The sequence below is a fragment of the Vidua chalybeata genome, chromosome 1 (genome assembly GCF_026979565.1).
Source record: "Vidua chalybeata isolate OUT-0048 chromosome 1, bVidCha1 merged haplotype, whole genome shotgun sequence".
Lineage (NCBI taxonomy): Eukaryota > Metazoa > Chordata > Aves > Passeriformes > Viduidae > Vidua > Vidua chalybeata.
Window position 1 is genome coordinate 151,077,157 of NC_071530.1, and position 17,612 is coordinate 151,094,768.

Sequence of the window (17,612 nt, forward strand, 5' to 3'; positions counted from 1 at the left end):
ACTTCCTCCACAAGCAGCTGTGGTCTCCCTGTCAGAATCACAGGATCATGGAATGGTTTAGGATGGGAGAGGCCTTCAAGATCATCTCATTCCAGTCCCTGCCACAGGACACCTTCCACCATCCCAGGTTGCTCCAAGCCCCAACCTGGCCTTGGACACTTCCAGGGATGGAGCAGCCACAGCTTTGCTGGGAAACCTGTGCCAGGGCCTCACTGCCCTCACAGGGAAGGATCTTTTCCTAATATCTCATCTAAACCTACCTTCCATCAGTTCAAAATTATTCGTCTTTCTCCTGGCACTCCAGACCCTTCCCTAAATTCCCTCTCCAGCTCTCCTGGAGCCCCTTTAGGCACTGGAAGGGGTTCCGAGGTCTCCCTGGGGCCTTCCCTTCTCCAGGCTGGACATTCCCATCTCTCCCAGCCCAGCTCCAGAGCAGAGGGGCTTCAGGTCCTGGAGAATCTGAGTGGCCTCCTCTGGACTCACTCCAGCATCTCCACATCCTTCTGATGGGGATCCCAGAACTGGACACAGCGCTCCAGGTGGGCTCTCACGAGCAGAGCAGAGTGAAAAGTCAGCTCCCAGTTCTTGCTGCCTCTTTAAAAGATAAACTTTCAGTCTGTAAAGTCCAGAGGAACATCAGAGCCTGGTGCTAACCCCCAATTGATTAACAATTTGCTTTCATCTCTGTTTCAGAGCCTGTGGAAGGAGCTGTGCTGTGCTCAGAGTCTGGGACTCACTGTTCCAATGGGGGGAAAAAAAAAAGGAAAAAAAGCACGATTCCATCAAAGCTGTCATTCCTTTTGGCAAGCAAACCCATTAGAGATGCATGAGGTGTGCTCTGAAGTCTCTCCCCATTTACTCCTCTGTCGTCTGCCCGCTGTGGATTTCTCCAGCGCCCATTCCTAATGAATCCTGCTGTTCCATGGAAATGACCCGTGTTGGGCTGCACCGGGATGGCTGTGCCTGCCTGGGGACTGCTGTGTCTGCCTGGATTACCTGTGGGAAGGTGTTAATGAGAGGTGGCAGGGCTGGTAGGAAGGGGAGCAGCTCTGGGGAAGAGCTGGGATTCAGCTGAGCACAGCCGGGCTCACAGAGATCACACAAAGCAATTAAAAAGCAAAGTTCGGGTGGTGTCAGGCTCTGCAGGGCTTGGGCTGTGGAGCATCCAGGAGAGGATTCCTCACATCCCATTTAGTGAGGGAGGGATCCAGCTCGGGAGTGGCATCCCACCCGCATTATCCCATTAGAAACTGGAGGCACAAAGTGCTGCCAAATTGATCAGAGGGATGGATCACAGCTCTGCTGTGAGGAAAAATGAGAGAATTGGGATTGTGCAGCCTGGAGAAGAGAAGGCTTTGGGGTGACCTAAATGTGGCTTTCCAATACCTGAACAAAGCCTATAAGGAAGATGGAGAAATTTATTCACAGGAGCCTGGAGTGACAAGGGGGAATGGCTTCAAATTGACAGGGAATAGCTTTAGATTGGATATAAGGAAGGTCCCTTTCCACTCCAAGGTGGTGCTGGGACATGGGACAGTTATTTATCATTTAATGCTAAACTGAATAAGAGGAAATGGCATGAAGTAATGCTAGGGAGATTTAGGATGTTAGGAAAAATTTCTTCAACAAGAGGTTTGTCAAACAGTGGAACAGGCTGCCCAGGGAAGTGTGGAGTCACCACCCCAGAGGGATTTAGAAGTCTGGGAGATGTGGCACTTGGGGACATGGGCTAGTGGTTGGATTCGATGATCTTGGAGGTCTTTTCCTTATCTAAACGATTCTGTGAACCTATAACTTGAATAAAATCCATGAGGAGCAGAGGGATCTAGAACAGCTCAGTGGACTGGGTGATTTTTCATTTGTTGCATGAAGTCAGATCCAAATCCAGGGCCTGTAAGACAAGCATAAATATTATCAAGCTAAAAATACAGTACAAACTTGGGTCATTAGGATAAATAACCATGGGAATGGATTCCCTTTTCTATCAGCTGGATCTTTCTGAAAAGGCTGGGAGTGTTTCAAAAGAGAATTATTGCTGAAGCTCTGGCTGTTGGGCAGATATAGGAACTGCTGGGAGAATTTAATAACCTGTCCCGTGAAGTAGGTCAGGCCACAATTTGCAGAAGTCAGGAGAGTCTGTTATGAAGTTGGAAAGTCTTTTCCAGCTTTTCACTGTCCTGGAGCTGGATAAAACCAGTTCATATATGGAGCCCTTGATCTGTATAAGTCTTTTGGATTAAGCTCTTCAAACTGACCTTGCACTTGAGCAAGACCCCTGTTAGAGCAGATGAAACAAATCCACTCTTTGTTTCTAAAATGAAAGCCAAAACCACCTTACCTTCAGGTTTTTTATGCTTTGGGGTGTTTTTTTTTGGTGTTGTTCGTTGTTTTTGTGGGATTTTTTGTGTTATGCCAACACCCTGATTCAGCCCTACAGGGTAGGAATTTACATTTATTGAATTATAGGGTTCAGATGAGATTTGGCTATTTGTTTTCATAAATATTCTTTTGAAGTCAGTGGAGAACAGCAGCTGATTCAGGTGTCAAATGCCATTTAAAATACTCAGGATATTGGGTTGTCCTGCATTTACCAGTCAGGAAGGTGGTAACAACTGATTCTCTGGAATCAGCACGGGACATTTTTCTGGGAAAACCAGAGTTTAGGGACTCTTTTGTGTAACTGCCAGCTGAGATCGTGCTCATCCCTCCCTTTAGAGTGAAAAATATTATGTGAGATGCTGGTGACCATGACCAAATCACCAAATCTAAAATCAAATCCAGTTTTAGAGCTGGATTTCTGGAAAACTCAGTGGTTTAAATTGGCCAGAAAGGATGGAATTTACATGACAGAGAAAAACAATCAAACCTTTTTTTTAGAAATGAAATACCTAAAATTCAGGTTGGAAACAGAGTGAATATTGTTTACTTTTTTTTTTTCTTCTGACATATGACAAATTTAAGGTGGCTATAATAAATTATTGTTATTGTCACTATTAATTTTTCTTTAATTTTTTAAACTAACTTTCCTTTTCCAAGTAATCCCTATCCTTCCCTATGTACAAGATCTCAGCTGAAGCTCTGTGCTGGATACTAACATGCAAATTATTAGCACAAAATGTATTTTTCTCTCCTCGAGAATGTCTCTCTCCAGCTGGAACAGCCTGTACAATTCCTGTCCTTATTTATCTCATTAATGCATTTACACGTTGACTGTTCTTCCTCCTCAAGAAAAAACATGCCATGGAAAACTCCAGGGCCAGATTCCCACTCTTTTCTCTCCTTGAATACAAACCTTACCCTTAAGCAGATTTTTTTCTTTTTTTTTTCTTTTCTTTTTTTTTTTTTTTTTTTTTTTTTTTTGTAATTTGCAAAAATCAAAATAAGTGGGGATATCCACTGTCTCCAAAACATTTGGATTCAAGGTTAAATGCACTTTCACTCTGCTCTGTAGATGACTTTCCTGAAAGGAGGAGGCAGAGAATAAATATAAAAAATTGCATAAAACTCGGAGTAACACTCGGAAAGCACCAGCGATATTAATTTTAATTTAGGATTCAGTCAAAAATAAAATTCTGGATTGTAATAGATGGGTTTGCATCTCCTGGTCACTGCTTGATTTCAGAGCTCCCATGGCCTTCCTTTTTCCAGCTTGAGATTGAAATTCCATTTGCAAAACAGGATCCTTTTGATGTCATTTTAACCATGCTGGACCTAGCTGCTGAACAAGGTTTTATTATCTATAAACTGCATCCTGATTTAATCCAGACCTGCAGGCAGAATCAGGTACATTTGTGCTGCAATTTTTATTTTTCTCCAGAGGGGATGAATAAGAAAAGGAGACAATATAGGAGCTTCTTCCTAACTTTCTCATCTTCTCCATAAAAATCACCTTAAAACCAATGGAGACATGGAGTTGTTTGGGTTGGAAGGGTCCATAAAGGTCATCCAATCCCACCCCTTTCCATGGGCAGGGACACCTTCCACTATCCCAGATTGCTCCAAGCCCCATCCAACCTGGCTTTGGACACTTCCAGGGATGGGGCAGCCACAGCTGGGAATTCCATTCAAGGCCCTCCCCACCCTCACAGGGAAGAATTCTTCCCAGTTTCCCATCTAAACCTGAGCTCTATTGCAGACTGAGCTCTGGTTCCTGTGGGCTCATGGGCTGCCAACACTGGAGTGATCCCAGAGGAGGACCATGAAAATTATTTTGAGGCCTGGAGCACCTCTCCTGTGGGAAAAGCTTGAGAAAGGTGGGGATGTTCAGCATGGAGAAGGGAAGGCTCCAGAGAGACCTTGGAGCCCCTTCCAGATCCTAAAGGGGCTCCAAGAGAGCTGGAGAAAGACTTTGGACAAGGGATGGAGGGACAGGAAAAGGGGGAATGTCTTTAAAGTGTCAGAGAGCAGTGTTAGATGGGAAACTGGGAAGAAGTTCCTCCCACTTCTGGACAGGAACAGCTGCTCTCGATGTTCCAGGACCATCCCATGGCCCAGAACAGAACTGAGGCTCTGTAGGATCAGGAGCTGAGCAATGAAAGGAGCCTCCTCACCCTACAGAACCCGTGCAGACAAGACCAGGGGAGGAAATGGAGACCCAGGGAACAAAGGGATTCCTGAGGGAACCCCTTCAGGCTCTTCCCTCAGCTCCTGCTGCTGTGGCCCATATGTGTCCTTGTCCCTGCTCCCTCTGGAGCTCCATCTGCTCCCACGCTGCTCTTTCTCCTGCCCACTCGAGGAGAAGGCAGAGCTGGGAGGCAAAACAGAGATGCTGGGTCTGGATCTCGGCCTGGTGGTGGCCAAGGCTGTCGGATGACATCAATTATCAGCTGTTGTTGCTGCTCTGAGGCTTTTTGCTGGGGAATGTTCAACTTGACGCTGCCCATGGGGCTCTCCCTGCCTGGTTTTGGCTTTGTTCTTCTCAGTGAGTGGCTCTGAGGGGACAAAGACCATATTTAGGATTTTCATGATCTATGGCAAGGCCTCTTTTTCCCCCTGAAGTAGAATCCTGGTATCTTTACCCCTTCCTTCTCCTGCTGCCCCTCTTCCACGTTCCCATTCCCAATTACATCCAGAGATGCTTTTCCATTAGCAGAGCTGAACTAATGCTGCCTCTTTTCCCCTTTATCATTTTGATAAGCTCCATCTGTCCCAGGAGAAGGGAGAGTTTCAGAATATAATGATGGACCTCTGGAGCCATCTAAAAAAGAAAAACAGAAAAAGGCAACACACAAAAGGAAAAAAGAGAACTGCGAGGGCTCAGCCATGGTGCTGATACAGATTGTGGATAGCTGATCTGTCTTTCCATGAGGTCATTAATCATAATTTTTGCCTGGCTTGTTTTTTTTTTTTTTTTTTTTTTATGATTTCGTTTTGATACTGCAGTAAACAGGCAGGAGATGTGAGGGAAAGTATTTAAGCTTCACATATGTGAGGCCGAGAGCGAGCTGGGAACAGGCAGCAGACAGGGAGTTTCAAAGGAGCAGACAAGATAAAAGCCCCTGCAGTAAAAGAAAACCTTGGAGACAGAACAGGAAGCTCCAGCTGGGATGATATTCAGGAGGGTTTTATTAAGAGTCTGTAAAACTCCAAGTAGAAGAGTTGAGCTGTTTTGTTTTAAGGGATGGGGGAAAGAGTTTTAGATTATCCTAGACAATTCTTAATCCCTGCCAAAAATAAGTGTTTGGTATGCTGCAGCCACACCTGGACTGGGGTTGTGTGGCAAGGAAAACATCCACTCCCCTGTGGAGCCAGGTTGGGAGAGCTGGGAATGTTCACTTGGAGAAGAGAAGGCTCCAGGGAGACCTTAGAGCCCCTTTCAGTGCCTGAAGGGGTTCCAGGAGAGCTGGAGAGGGACTTTGGACAAGGGATGGAGGGACAGGACACAGGGAATGGCTTCCCACTGCCAGAGGGCAAGGATAGATGGGATATTGGGAAGAAATTCTTCCCTGTGAGGGTGCTGAGGCCTTGGCCCAGGTGTCCCAGAGAATCTTTGGCTGATCCATCCCTGGAAGTGTCCAAGGCCACATTGGACGGGGCTTGGAGCAACCTGGGACAGTGGAAGGCTTGACAGGGCATGGAATGAGAGAATCTTCAGGGTCCCTCTCAACCCAAACCATTCCATGATTTTGTGTCTTGGAGAAGAGCAGGTTGAGGGCGGGAGGGTTGGAAGTGCCAGCCTGGGTTCCTGTGATTGGAGCACAAACAGCTCTGGAAGCATCACTGTGAGCAGTTAATAACCAGCCAGAGACTTCTCAGCATCATTTTCCCAGTTTGAAAAGCATCCCAGCGGTCCAACCCTGGGAAAAAGTGTGTGATTAGCAGGTCAACAAAGCAGCATCTTTAATCATGCCAAACAGGCAGCTGAAAGGTTCAGGGGCTGACAGGAAACCTGAGGTTCTCAGACAAAAATCCTTGTCTAGAACTGAGTCATCCTGGCGGCATTAATGATAGGGAATAAAGTCAGGGAAATAATGTGAAAATGCTTTTACTGTGTCAATTCAGGAAAAGGGCACAATGCAAATTAAGCCACTTTTGCAGATAATTAGAGGTGAAAGAGTGGATGTCTGATTAAAACTGGGAGCTAAGGCAGACTGGAGCTGAAGAACAATGTCTTGTTTTCCCTTGAAAAACCCCAGCCAAGGAAGAGATAAACACAGATATCAGGGAGTTCAAAATTCTCTCTTCCTAGGGCAGCTTTGGGCTCACTTATTAGAGACATTTTAAAATGCTCAACGTGTCACTCCAGATAAGTGGGAAAAAATCTATGGAACAGACTGTTAACCATGATAGCTGCTTTTCCAGAAGATCCTGGAGCTGGCCCAAGAGCCAGGCACTGCAGGAGAGCAGGAAAAGACAACCCAAAGGACACCAGGGCTGGGACCCTCTTGGAAACATCTGACAGAAATGGGTTCTCCAAAGTCTGAAAATCCCCCTTGAGGGCCAATTCCAGGTCTGAATTTCTAAATTCTCTGCAGTCAAGTTGCTCCATTTCCTCCAGCTGCCCCAGCCATTCCTGTCTTACATCTCCTGAAGTCCTGAGCCAGTCCCACACCTTGGGCACATGTGGAATTACCTCTTCTTTGGAGGGATAAAGGGACAGGGCCTGGATTTAAAGCCCATTTCACACAGTGTGGATCTTCCTCTTGATGTGTGAAATGTTCTGGATAAATTTGTGGAAACGTTTCCTGCCAATGCCAGGTTGGATGGGCCTCTGAGCAACCTGGTCTAGTGGAAAGTGTCCCTTTGCAGGGGAGGTGAATGATCTTTAAGGCCTCTTCCATCCCAAACTGATAATTTTATGCTTCCTCCTTCTTAGCCCCCCAAATAGCTCATGGCAGAGAATTCTTGCTGGGAAGAGTAGAAAAGCCAAACTCCACCCAAATGCAGAGAATCTCATCTCCTGACCTATATATTTGCTGCATGCAGAGAAAAAAAAAAAAAAAAAAAAAAAAAAGTGGTTCAGATCTCTCTTCACCATCCTCACCCTGCATTTGGCTCAGAGGCTCCATCACACAAGAACAGCACCGGTGTGGAAACCCCTCCTCAATCCCACACATGTGTGAAGAACCCAGGATTTGTTTGGTTGCTGAAGCCTCTGAGGGTGTTTTCCCTCTTAAAATTCCAGCTCTGTCTTTCTGTCTCCTCATCACTCGGTACCTGGGAGCCTCATTTCTGCCGGAGTTAATGGTAGGGGAGTGCTCCTTATGCAGATGCCAAGGAAGCGTCTCCGTAGCAACGGCAGCCATGGAAGCGCTGGGATCTCATTTAGCTCCCCAAGCCATTCATGTCCCTTGCACTCTCAGCAGTGTCCTGCCTGAGGGACAACTTGGCTCCTGCATTTTTTCACACATCCCGGGGTGCAGATAATTCCCTAAGCGCAGATCTGAGCTCACCCCCACCAGAAATCTCCCTGCGTTGCCGTTAAAAAATGTATCACTTTAAAAAAACTCAGCTTTGGTGCTCAGAAAAGAGTCCCAGCAAAGGCATGGACAGAGGAATATTCTCAGGCCACAGATACAGGTAGAAGCTGGGGAATTGTCTTCAGGTTTGGTCCCTTCAGTGATGGAATTGTCTCAGGGAAATTCAGATTTCAAAAGGGAAAAGCTCAGTCTCTGAGGTCCCAAAAGGGTGTAAGTTGTGACAACAGAGAGATTTAATTGTAGGGTATAGACAAATACCCTCCAAAATCATGGATGGTGATGTCAGATGTTCCATCAGCAAAATGCAAGCCCGTGGCAGCTGCTCTGTCTGGGCAAGCACCTACTGAGGCAACACAGGACAGGTGCAAATGGAGTTGAGACATTTATAAAGTTTAAAACAGGGAGTTACTGGGTGAGAAATAAGACTGATGAGTGGGAGGACAGATTAGGAAAAAAAAAAAAAAGGGGTGTGCAAGGAGAAACTCCTGGTGCAGAAAGTGTTTTTGGTGTATTAATAACATCAGCCTGAAGAAAACATGTTGGATCAGAGCAGCAGCCTTGTTTAGGACATGGTCCCATGGACAATCTAGTGAGTGAACAGGGAAGGAGCCAAAATGAATCTCCTGTATCTGAGAGTGTCCACCACAGAAAGGAATGTGGAGAAACTTTACACCAATTTTTACAACCCAGTTTCCCATATTCTGAAACTTCCAGCACAGAAAAGGCTTCTCCAAACAGGAAGGGGCTCTCTCGCTCTCTCCAGCCAGTGGTAAAAATGAGCTAAACTGAGAAAATGTCAGGTCTCCACCACTTAAAGAGTTTTAAAAATAGTTTAGGACATGATCTGTGCGTTGCAGCGTGGCATAAATAATGTTCCTCTGAAGCAGGGAAACAATATCATTCCCCCAAGGGAAATGGAGTTTCCTGGAATTCCCTCTGCAATGCCATTGACTGTGCCAGAACAAAATCTGTTGGAGCAAGTCCGGAGGAGGCCACGGAGATGTTCAGAGAGCTGGAGCCCCTCTGCTCTGGAGCCAGGCTGGGAGAACTGAGGATGTCCCACCTGGAGAACAGAAGGTTCCTGGGAGATCTTAGTGCCTAAAGGGGCTCCAGGAGAGCTGGAGAAGGACTTTGGACAAGGGATGGAGAGACAGGACACAGGGAATGGCTTCCCACTGCCAAGAGGGCAGGGATAGAAGGGATATTGGGAAAAAATTCTTCCCTGGGAGAGTGGTGAGGCAGGCCCTAGCACAAGTTGTCCAGAGAAGCTGTGGCTGCCCCTGGATCCCTGGAAGTGTCCAAGGCCAGATTGGATGTGTTTTTGAGCAGCCTGGCCTAGTGGAAGATGCCTCATGGCAAAAAGGTTGGAGCGAGATGTTCTCCAAGGTCCCTTCCAGCTCTGTGATTCCATGAAAACCTCTGGCACTTTCAGGCAGTAGAACAGCAAATGGGTGGGTGGCCCCTTCCCTTCCCATGGCATGGGATGAGCTACAGGGAAATCTTCACAGCAGGGGACAGGCTGTGAATGGTTTTTAAGGACCAACGAGCAGCAGGATTCAGAGCTGACACCATTCCCAGTGTCTCCTGCAGGGACATTTATTAAACCCTTACCCCAGGTGTGGCAGCTCCCGTTGGTTTGCAGTTGGTTTTTGGCAGGGATTTAATGACTCTGTGAGGAGCAGGGCCAAGGTCCTCGTGGTTTGTCACCTCCACTGTCACTGCATGGTCGTCACAGCCACGTCACGGTGCTTTTTATATCCACCCAGCTTGTGAAGTCTGTCCCTTGACCCTTCACTCTGTCCCCTCTTGGCACCCCCCAGTTCTGCCCTCCACATATTCGCAGCGTGGGAGCTTTTTAATTTGAAGATCTGTCTCTAATCTTTCAACCCTCTGCCCAGCCTGTGCCCATTTCAAACCCCGGGCTCCTCCATGGCGGGCACAGAACAACTCCTGAACTTTTCTCCGGTGGTGAATTCACCCCTTCAGCTCCTCAGATGTTGAATAACTCAAAAATTTCTCTTTTTGTCTCGCTCAAGAGCTGGAAATGGAGCAACAAAAGAAAAAGGGAAAACACCCACCCACAGAGCAGCTCTGAGGGCTTTGTTTCCTGGCTTGGCTTCTGGGAAGAAAAGGAACTGTGAGCAGGATGCTCCTCTGGGATGCTCAGGATGAGATGCTGGAGGGTTCTGAGATCAGCTGCCTAACAGGAAAATTTGGGGCTGTGTTTCAAGAAGTCAGGGCTGAATGAAGTCAGGATCTGATACTTTTTGAACTGAAAAACTGCTTTTTCATGTTCTCCCACAGACAGCTGTGCTGCAGTGGGGCCCCTGTCTACTCCCAAAAAATCTCCTCTGCTTGCACATCCCTGTTCAAATCCATCCTGCGGGACTGCAAATCCTCATTAGATCCTGACATCCTCTGTGGAAGGGATTCAGTGGATTGGATTAATTTTTCACCTACACCTGTAATTTAATCTTTTCTAATGAGGCACTAAATAAGTTAAACCAAAGGATTCACTGACTGAGATTGGTAGAAGGAGAAGGAAGGAGAGGGAACAGTGTGAGAATCTGCAGTCTAAGACAAAACATTTTTTATCTTTTCCAGAACCACAGTGGCAATAAAATCTCCAGCAAATGTAAACTGTGAGGATGGGAATCTATGCGGAAAACCTTTCCATAGGCACCGTCACCTCCTTCTGGTTTCCATAGAGATTTGGGTTCCTGCTTCCAGCAGAGAAAATCCTGATTGACACCTTGTACTTTCTGAGAGGTAAAGCCTCAGCAGCACAGGAACAAGCTCTGAATGTTTATTAAAGTCCTTCATGGCAGGACCTGAGCATTTCAGGGCTTCCTTATTTTATTTATTTTCAAAATAACTTGTCATTGCTTTTTATTTTTTCTCCCAAGGCTTTTCTCATGCCATGGCAAAGGTGCTGTATTGGCAGCTTTGGACTCTGTGATCACACCCAGATTTCAGCAAACAGGTAAAACTGCAGACAAATGGCTGAGCTGGGAGGAAAAACAAAACTCCCTGATTTCTCCTGATAGTCAGAATTGCAAGGAAATACAGATTAAGCAATGACTTCATGAGCTGTGGGGAGAATCTTTAATAAAAGCAAAAAAAAGTTGGATGCCTAAAGCCACATCAGTGTCAAAAGGGACAGAAAATTTGATTTTTCTTCTATGCCCTGAACACACTGGAAAGTTTGGGAGGACTTGGGTCCAATGAGTGGGAAACAGAGCTGATGTCCAGGTTTGTGACATCCATGGGATGCTGATTTTGGAAATCAGGCACTAAATACCTCCAGTTCCTGGAGAAGCAGCTCTGCCTGAGTTCACTGGGTCAAAGGAATTCAAAATAACCTCACCGGGCAGACATCCCCCTGTTTGTTTTCCTTTCTCCCATCTCTTCTGTTTCACTCTGCAGATTTTAGCCAGCACAGCTCCACTCTTTTTCTAGAGGGGATGCCAGGCAGTGATTTCTGCTGACACACGTGACAAACATCCCAGATTTCCTGAGGTGGTTCTGTGTATTGATATTCCCCTGTTTTTCATCCTCTTGGTGTCTTGATCTAGGAAGCAACATCAGGGATGTTGAAAGGGCTAAGCCTCTTTTATCTGACCTGATTTAAGGTAAAATAAATAAAAGATCCGCTGAAGATTGAGAATAAAAATGTAGATTTTGCATGATCTTGCTTGATTCTATGTGATATATTTAAAAAGATGACATTTGGCAGCTGTTCCAAACTCGTGTAGGAAAGGTGTAGAGGAAGCAACATTTCCTGGATTTTCATGGCATTTCTCTGCCATTCCAGTTGCTGAGGTTATACAGTCATTGTGCAAAGCTGCATCAGTCTGTGCTGACGTGAGGTTTAACTTGAATTTCATTTGGAATGACTGCGATGGAGGCAATATCCTGGTGCTCAGCAAAATCTGGGAATATTTGAGAGGTCTTTTACTGGACAGGCACTCAAGGATGAATAGGAAAGAGAAAGAGAAGATGCCTGCTCTCTCAGTATCACAGAATCATGGAATAATTTGGGTAGGGAGGGTCCTTCAAGGTGATCTCATTCCAAGCCCTGCCGTGGACAGGGACATCTCCACTACCCCAAGTCTCTCCAAGCCCCACCCAACCATTCTGTGATTCCCAGGAAAGCGTCCGTGGTGCCCATGGAGCAGAATTTGCCGGTGACAGGTTTTAGCAAAAAATATTATCTCAGCCTGGATGTTCTTCCAGCAGTTTCTGTGCAGATTTCCAGCCTTCCCTCAGCCCTCAGCACTGACTTTTTCAGTGGAAGAACTTAGGCTGGCCTAAACACCCGGGTGTCCAAACTTAATGAGGATCAAAGGTGGCATTAATTCAGCCAAGCTTAATTCATTCCCAGACACGCCTTTCTGATCAAGCCACAGGGAAGTGAACCACGCTGCGTTCAGGTCACCTTAATTCTGAAATAAATTGAAGACACAGGTCTGAAATTCTTCCAAGTAATTTCCCACACGGCCGTGCCTCGGTTCGCTTTGGATTTGTTTTTCTGGAACTCTCTGTGCAGGGGAGTCCTCAGGGACAAAATCTTTGGGAAATAATGAATTGGTGTCTCGTTTACTTGATTGCAAGGAGATTTAGGAACCTTTACTGAACATAAAGGGGAAAAAAAAAGGTGATTTATGAGGAAACTGAGTAGGGGAAACACAGAGTAGTGATGGAGCTGCTTCCTGGGAAAGGCCACCCTGTCCTCTGCTTCCAGTTCATCCATGTCCTTCATTTTCCACCCCAGGAAATGAGGATACTCTGCGTGAGGTGGATGTGTGCTCTGAAAACAAGATATTGGTGGGGGTCCCACAGAGAACAGAGGGGCCTGCAGTCGCTTTTCCTTCCTGCCTTCACCCTTGGATATTCAGTAAATTACTCTCTCCAACCTCTGCCTCCTCTGGAAAACCGGGGAACACCACCTGGAATGTCCCCAGTGACTCTAAGACTGCAGGGAATGCAGGTTGCACTAAAGAGTTGGTGGCCTTTCCGTGACTGGAGAATCATGGAATTGTTTAGGTAGGAAAAGACCTCCAAGATGATTGGATCCAACCTTTAACCCAGAACTTCTGAGGCTACCACCAAGGACACCTTACTGCGGCCTTCCAGGACCTGAAGGGGCTCCAAGAGACCTGGAGAGGGACTTTGGACAAGGGATGGAGGGACAGGACAAGGGGAATGGCTTTAAACTGCCAGAGGGTGGATTTAGAAGTGATGTTGGAAAGGAATTCTTCCCTGGGAGGGTGATGAGGCCCTGGCACAGGTTGCCCAGAGAAGCTCTGGCTGCTCCATCCCTGGAAATGTTCCAGGACAGGTTGGATGGGGTTTGGAACACCCCGACGTCGTGGAAAGTGTCCCTGCCCTTGGCAGGATGTGGAATGAGGTGATCTTGGAGGCTCCTTCCAACTCAAACCATTCTGGGATTCTGTGATCAGCACAGACTTCCTCAAGTACTGCCCTGACACCACTGCCCAAACCTAGGACGGATTTTAAGGCTGTTATTTAAGGTAAAAACCCGAAGTCTGGCTTTTTTTCCTGCTGTCAAAATTGTCAGTGAACTTGGGCCCTCCACTGGATTTGTAATTTTCCAAGTGTGGAAGACAGGTTTTGTAATCCTGGTCACAAAGAGGGATTATCCCCTCACCCTCTAGGGCAAATATGTTCTGGGTGAGGAAGGGTTTCACACCATTCCAGTGACAGTCAGAATATTTTAAGTCCCTGAAATTCCTACAGCAGAAGAGCACAGAGAGTGGAAATCCTGCAACAAGGGAAATATCTGAGTTTATTTAGTTGAATAATCAAATCAGGTAAGGGCAAAATAGGCCAAAGTCAGGTCAGATGAGAAACTCTCCTGATATTTCAGTCGATTAAAATGAAGCGGGAAAAAGACATTTCTTCTTGCACCAACTCAGCACAAGCCTCAGAGTCCCAAAACAGTAAATTCAAGTTCTTTTTTCAGCTAACCTTTTTCTTACTTTTTTCTTTCTTTCTTTCTTTCTTTTTTTTTTTTAAGTTGAAGTCAGTTTTTAAGTGGTGTTTTTTTCAGAAAGAAGAAGACAAAAAGCTTATTTTGAAGATGTCAAGATTTGATTCCCTTAGAAAAATACAAAACACTTTATGCCACTAAGTGGCTCTGTAAGATTCATAAAATCTGATTTTCTACATTATTTCAATTTTTTGAATGTAGTATTGTCTGAGCACATGTAGGAGGGATGAAATCAACTCATCAACTCTGTATCAAAAACATGAAAGCTTTCAGTGAGCTTGGGAATCCCTGGTTTTGCAGGATATGAATTCATAGGATCAGAAAATGGTTTGGGTTGGAAGTGACCTGAAAGATCATCTCATTCCACGCCTTGCCATGGGCAGTGACACTTTCCACTGGACCAGGTTGTTCCAAGCTGTGTCCAAATGGCCTTGGACACTTCCAAGGATGGGGCAGCCACAGCTTCTCAGGGAATTCCATTCCAGGTCTTCCCCACCCTCACGAGAAGAATTTCTTCTCAATGCTCCATCTAAATCTAAATTCCTTCATCATAAGGCCATTCCCCTTGTCCTATCCCGCCATGCCCTTGTAAAATTCCCACTCCAGCTCCCTTCCAGACATATGAATTAACGAGCTGAAAGTTGATAAATGTACAAGATGAAACAACTGAAAACCACACAGGCACTGCAGGCTCACTTTAATTTAACAGGATCCTAAAAATCCCTAAATATATCCTAAAAGTAAGGAAAATGGCCACGTATTCAAAAAAAATCATCACAAACTGCGGCAAGAATCGAGCCGAATGTACACAGCAACCCTCCTTTCAATTCCTAATGATTAAAAATCAGCTGTAAAAACACCAAAAACTGCCTTAAACTCATCCTTGGTACAAATGAGTGTTGCAGGAACAGGTCTGGGACAACTTCCTGCTCCGTGATGGGTTCGAGCACGCCCGGAGCAGTTCGGATGTGATAAGTGGAGCCATTAGAGCCCGTTGTGTCAATAATGGAAATTTCACAGCCTTCCTTAATTACGTGTAAAAAGGAGATCCAGGGGAGCAGTTGGGCTGTGCACACACACAAGGCCTGCCTGGAAAGTCAATAAATATGATTTATGTCACTGAACGAGGCAATCTCTTTGATTAAAAAAGGAGATGAACGACAAAAAAAGGCTAAAAACAAGGGGAAAAAAAGAAACAAAGCAACCTGGTCTAGTGGAAGGTGGCCCTGCCCTTTGCAGGGGGGGTGGAACTGGATAATCTTTAAGATCCCTTCCAACCCAAATAATTCTATGATTCTATAAAATAATTTGTATATGCAGTAGTTCCATCTTGGCTCCTTCTTTAAGCTGTCCTGAATAAGCAAATTAAGGACCCCATCAGTCCAGTCACAATAAAGAAAGAAGAAAATAAAAATTATCGAGTAAAAATTATCAAGAATGGACGATCTTTTTCTCAGTTCTGTTAGTGCTTGGCCTCACACGTCTTCTCCGCTGTTTACGGAATCATGGAATTATTACAGCTGGAAAAGACCTCTGAGATCATCCAGTGCAACCATCAGCATGGTCAGATCCACCACTAATCCCTGTCCCCAAGTGCTGCATCCACGAGGCTTTTGAGCACTTCTAGGGATGGTGATTCCAGAGTGCTCCAATGCCTGAGCACCCTTCCAGTGAAGAATTTTTTCCTAATATCTAAACCACTCCTGGTGCAACGCGAGGCTGTTTCCTCTGTGAATACCTCTGCATTTTGGATCTTGCCCCAGAAAGGTAGGGATGGTGTCCACTCTGATTTTGAAGGGGATTTCAGTGGTTTGAGGCAGTTAATCCATCACTGGGCTGCATCTATTCCAGGTGACTCCCTACTCTGAGAGCCAGGAGCAGTGATAAGGCAGTTTTTCATTAATTAATGAGTGTAGGTCCAATGACTCTCTAGGGATTTTCATCTGGAACTGTCAGAAAGTAAGGAAACAATAATGATTACAGTCAAACTGGAAGACTCCAGGACAAAATTGGAAACCTTATGAGTTTACCTAGCACAGGCAGGCATTTTCCAGCCTCATCTTCCTTTCCCACCTCCCATCCCCATCCTGTCCGTGTTCCTCCAGTGCAGTTTTGGCCATCAGTCCTCATCCCTTCTCCACACGACCTCTCTTTGCCCGTTCTCTCAGACCTCCCTCACTGAAGCAACCCCTGATCTTGTGTCCTGTGGGAATGGGCCGTGTGGGGATGGATGATGACAATTTTTCCCTCTTTAGTGTATTTCCTGGTTTTAATTCCCACAGTGTACAGTGGAGTTCTGCCCCCCTCTGCTGGAAGAGCTCAGCGCCTCCAGGTGAGCTCAGTACCCTCGAATTTCCTGAATTGGAAGGGACCCACAAGGATCAGTGAATCCAGCTCCTGGCCCTGCAGAGAACACCGCAAAAATCCCATCAGGTGCCTGAGAGTGTTGTCCAAATGCTTCTTGAACTCTGGCAGGGTTGGTGCAGCTCTTGCTGGTTTGTTCTGCGAGGATCAGGTTGTTCATGGCACTTTTGGCCATGTCCATAGACCATGAAAAGCCTAAACCTGCTCACCTGTAGCTTCTCTACACTGTCACAGGTTGGGGTGACTCTGGAAGAACTTTTGTCACTGGTCTGTCCCCTCAATGCTTTTTTCCCCCACTTTTTCACTGATTCTGGCAACAAAGGCAGAGTTCAGTTGTGGAACCAAGTCGCACCTTCAAAAATTTCCTTCTCACGCCTGCCAAGAGTTTGTGGTCAAAGAGTTGCAAAGAGCTGGAGATTCCAAGGTCAGCAGCTCTCCTTGAGGCATCTTTGGCCTTCAGATCATCTCTGCCTCTCCAACCTGAGCTCAAAGGGATCTCTGGGAGGTCCATCGGGCATTTATTCTCTGTTGTAAACAGAATTACTCCTTTTGTTTCTCCAGCTGACCCACCCAAGTGCACATTGCCAGTTGCATCCCACCCTGGACCGTTTTCCTTCATTGGAGAAAGACCAGGGATGGAGCAGGGAATGGGGCTAAATCCATCTGAGTGCAAAGATTTTCTGGAAAAGGATTTGCAGAGGCAGAGTCCTTTAGCTGAACATCTTTGGGGCCAATCAATCTATTGCTAAAAATAAACATTTTGCTTCAAAACACTTTGAGCTCCTTTCCCTGCTGTGTCCCCTGACTCCAGCCTGGATAACCCCAGGATGATTTAGAGGTAATGAACCCGAGGAATTGAGAATGCATCAGATAACAAAGCCCCAGCTCCTGAGTCTCTGCTGGGTGTGGGTGCTTATCACTCACAAAGGCTCTTTGGTTGTCAAATGGAGCTGATTGAGGTCTATTTACCTAGTCCTGTCTTGCCTCAGCTCTTCTGTGAAATTCTCAAACATGGGTGGGAATGTGATTGTCCTCATTTCAAAGGTTCTTCTCTCAGCTGAACCCAGCAAGAGCCCTGCAGGATCCACAGTCCCACAAAGGGCCGCTTCTCCCAGCCTCATGGGCTACATCTGACTCAGTTTCAGGATCTGAACAATTCAGTGCATTTCATTTTTATGTCAACCACATACTTTTGCTGAGAAGGAAGACTTTCATAAGCCAGATAACCCCAATAACCCCAAATTTTCAGAGGGCAGTAGATACTTGAGTCACCCATGAACCAAGGAAGAAAGAGCAGAAAATGAGGCAGGAAGCAA

The 17,612-nt window shown here is 46.0% G+C and overlaps 1 long non-coding RNA gene across 1 annotated transcript; it reads left to right on the forward strand.

Annotated features, from left to right (window-relative positions):
* Positions 1-7,819: 7,819 nt before the first annotated feature.
* On the forward strand, positions 7,820-11,047 carry LOC128800487 (uncharacterized). The gene is made up of 3 exons (XR_008434985.1): positions 7,820-8,019; positions 10,524-10,688; positions 10,826-11,047. It is a non-coding gene; the product is annotated as an uncharacterized LOC128800487 (long non-coding RNA).
* Positions 11,048-17,612: the final 6,565 nt, after the last annotated feature.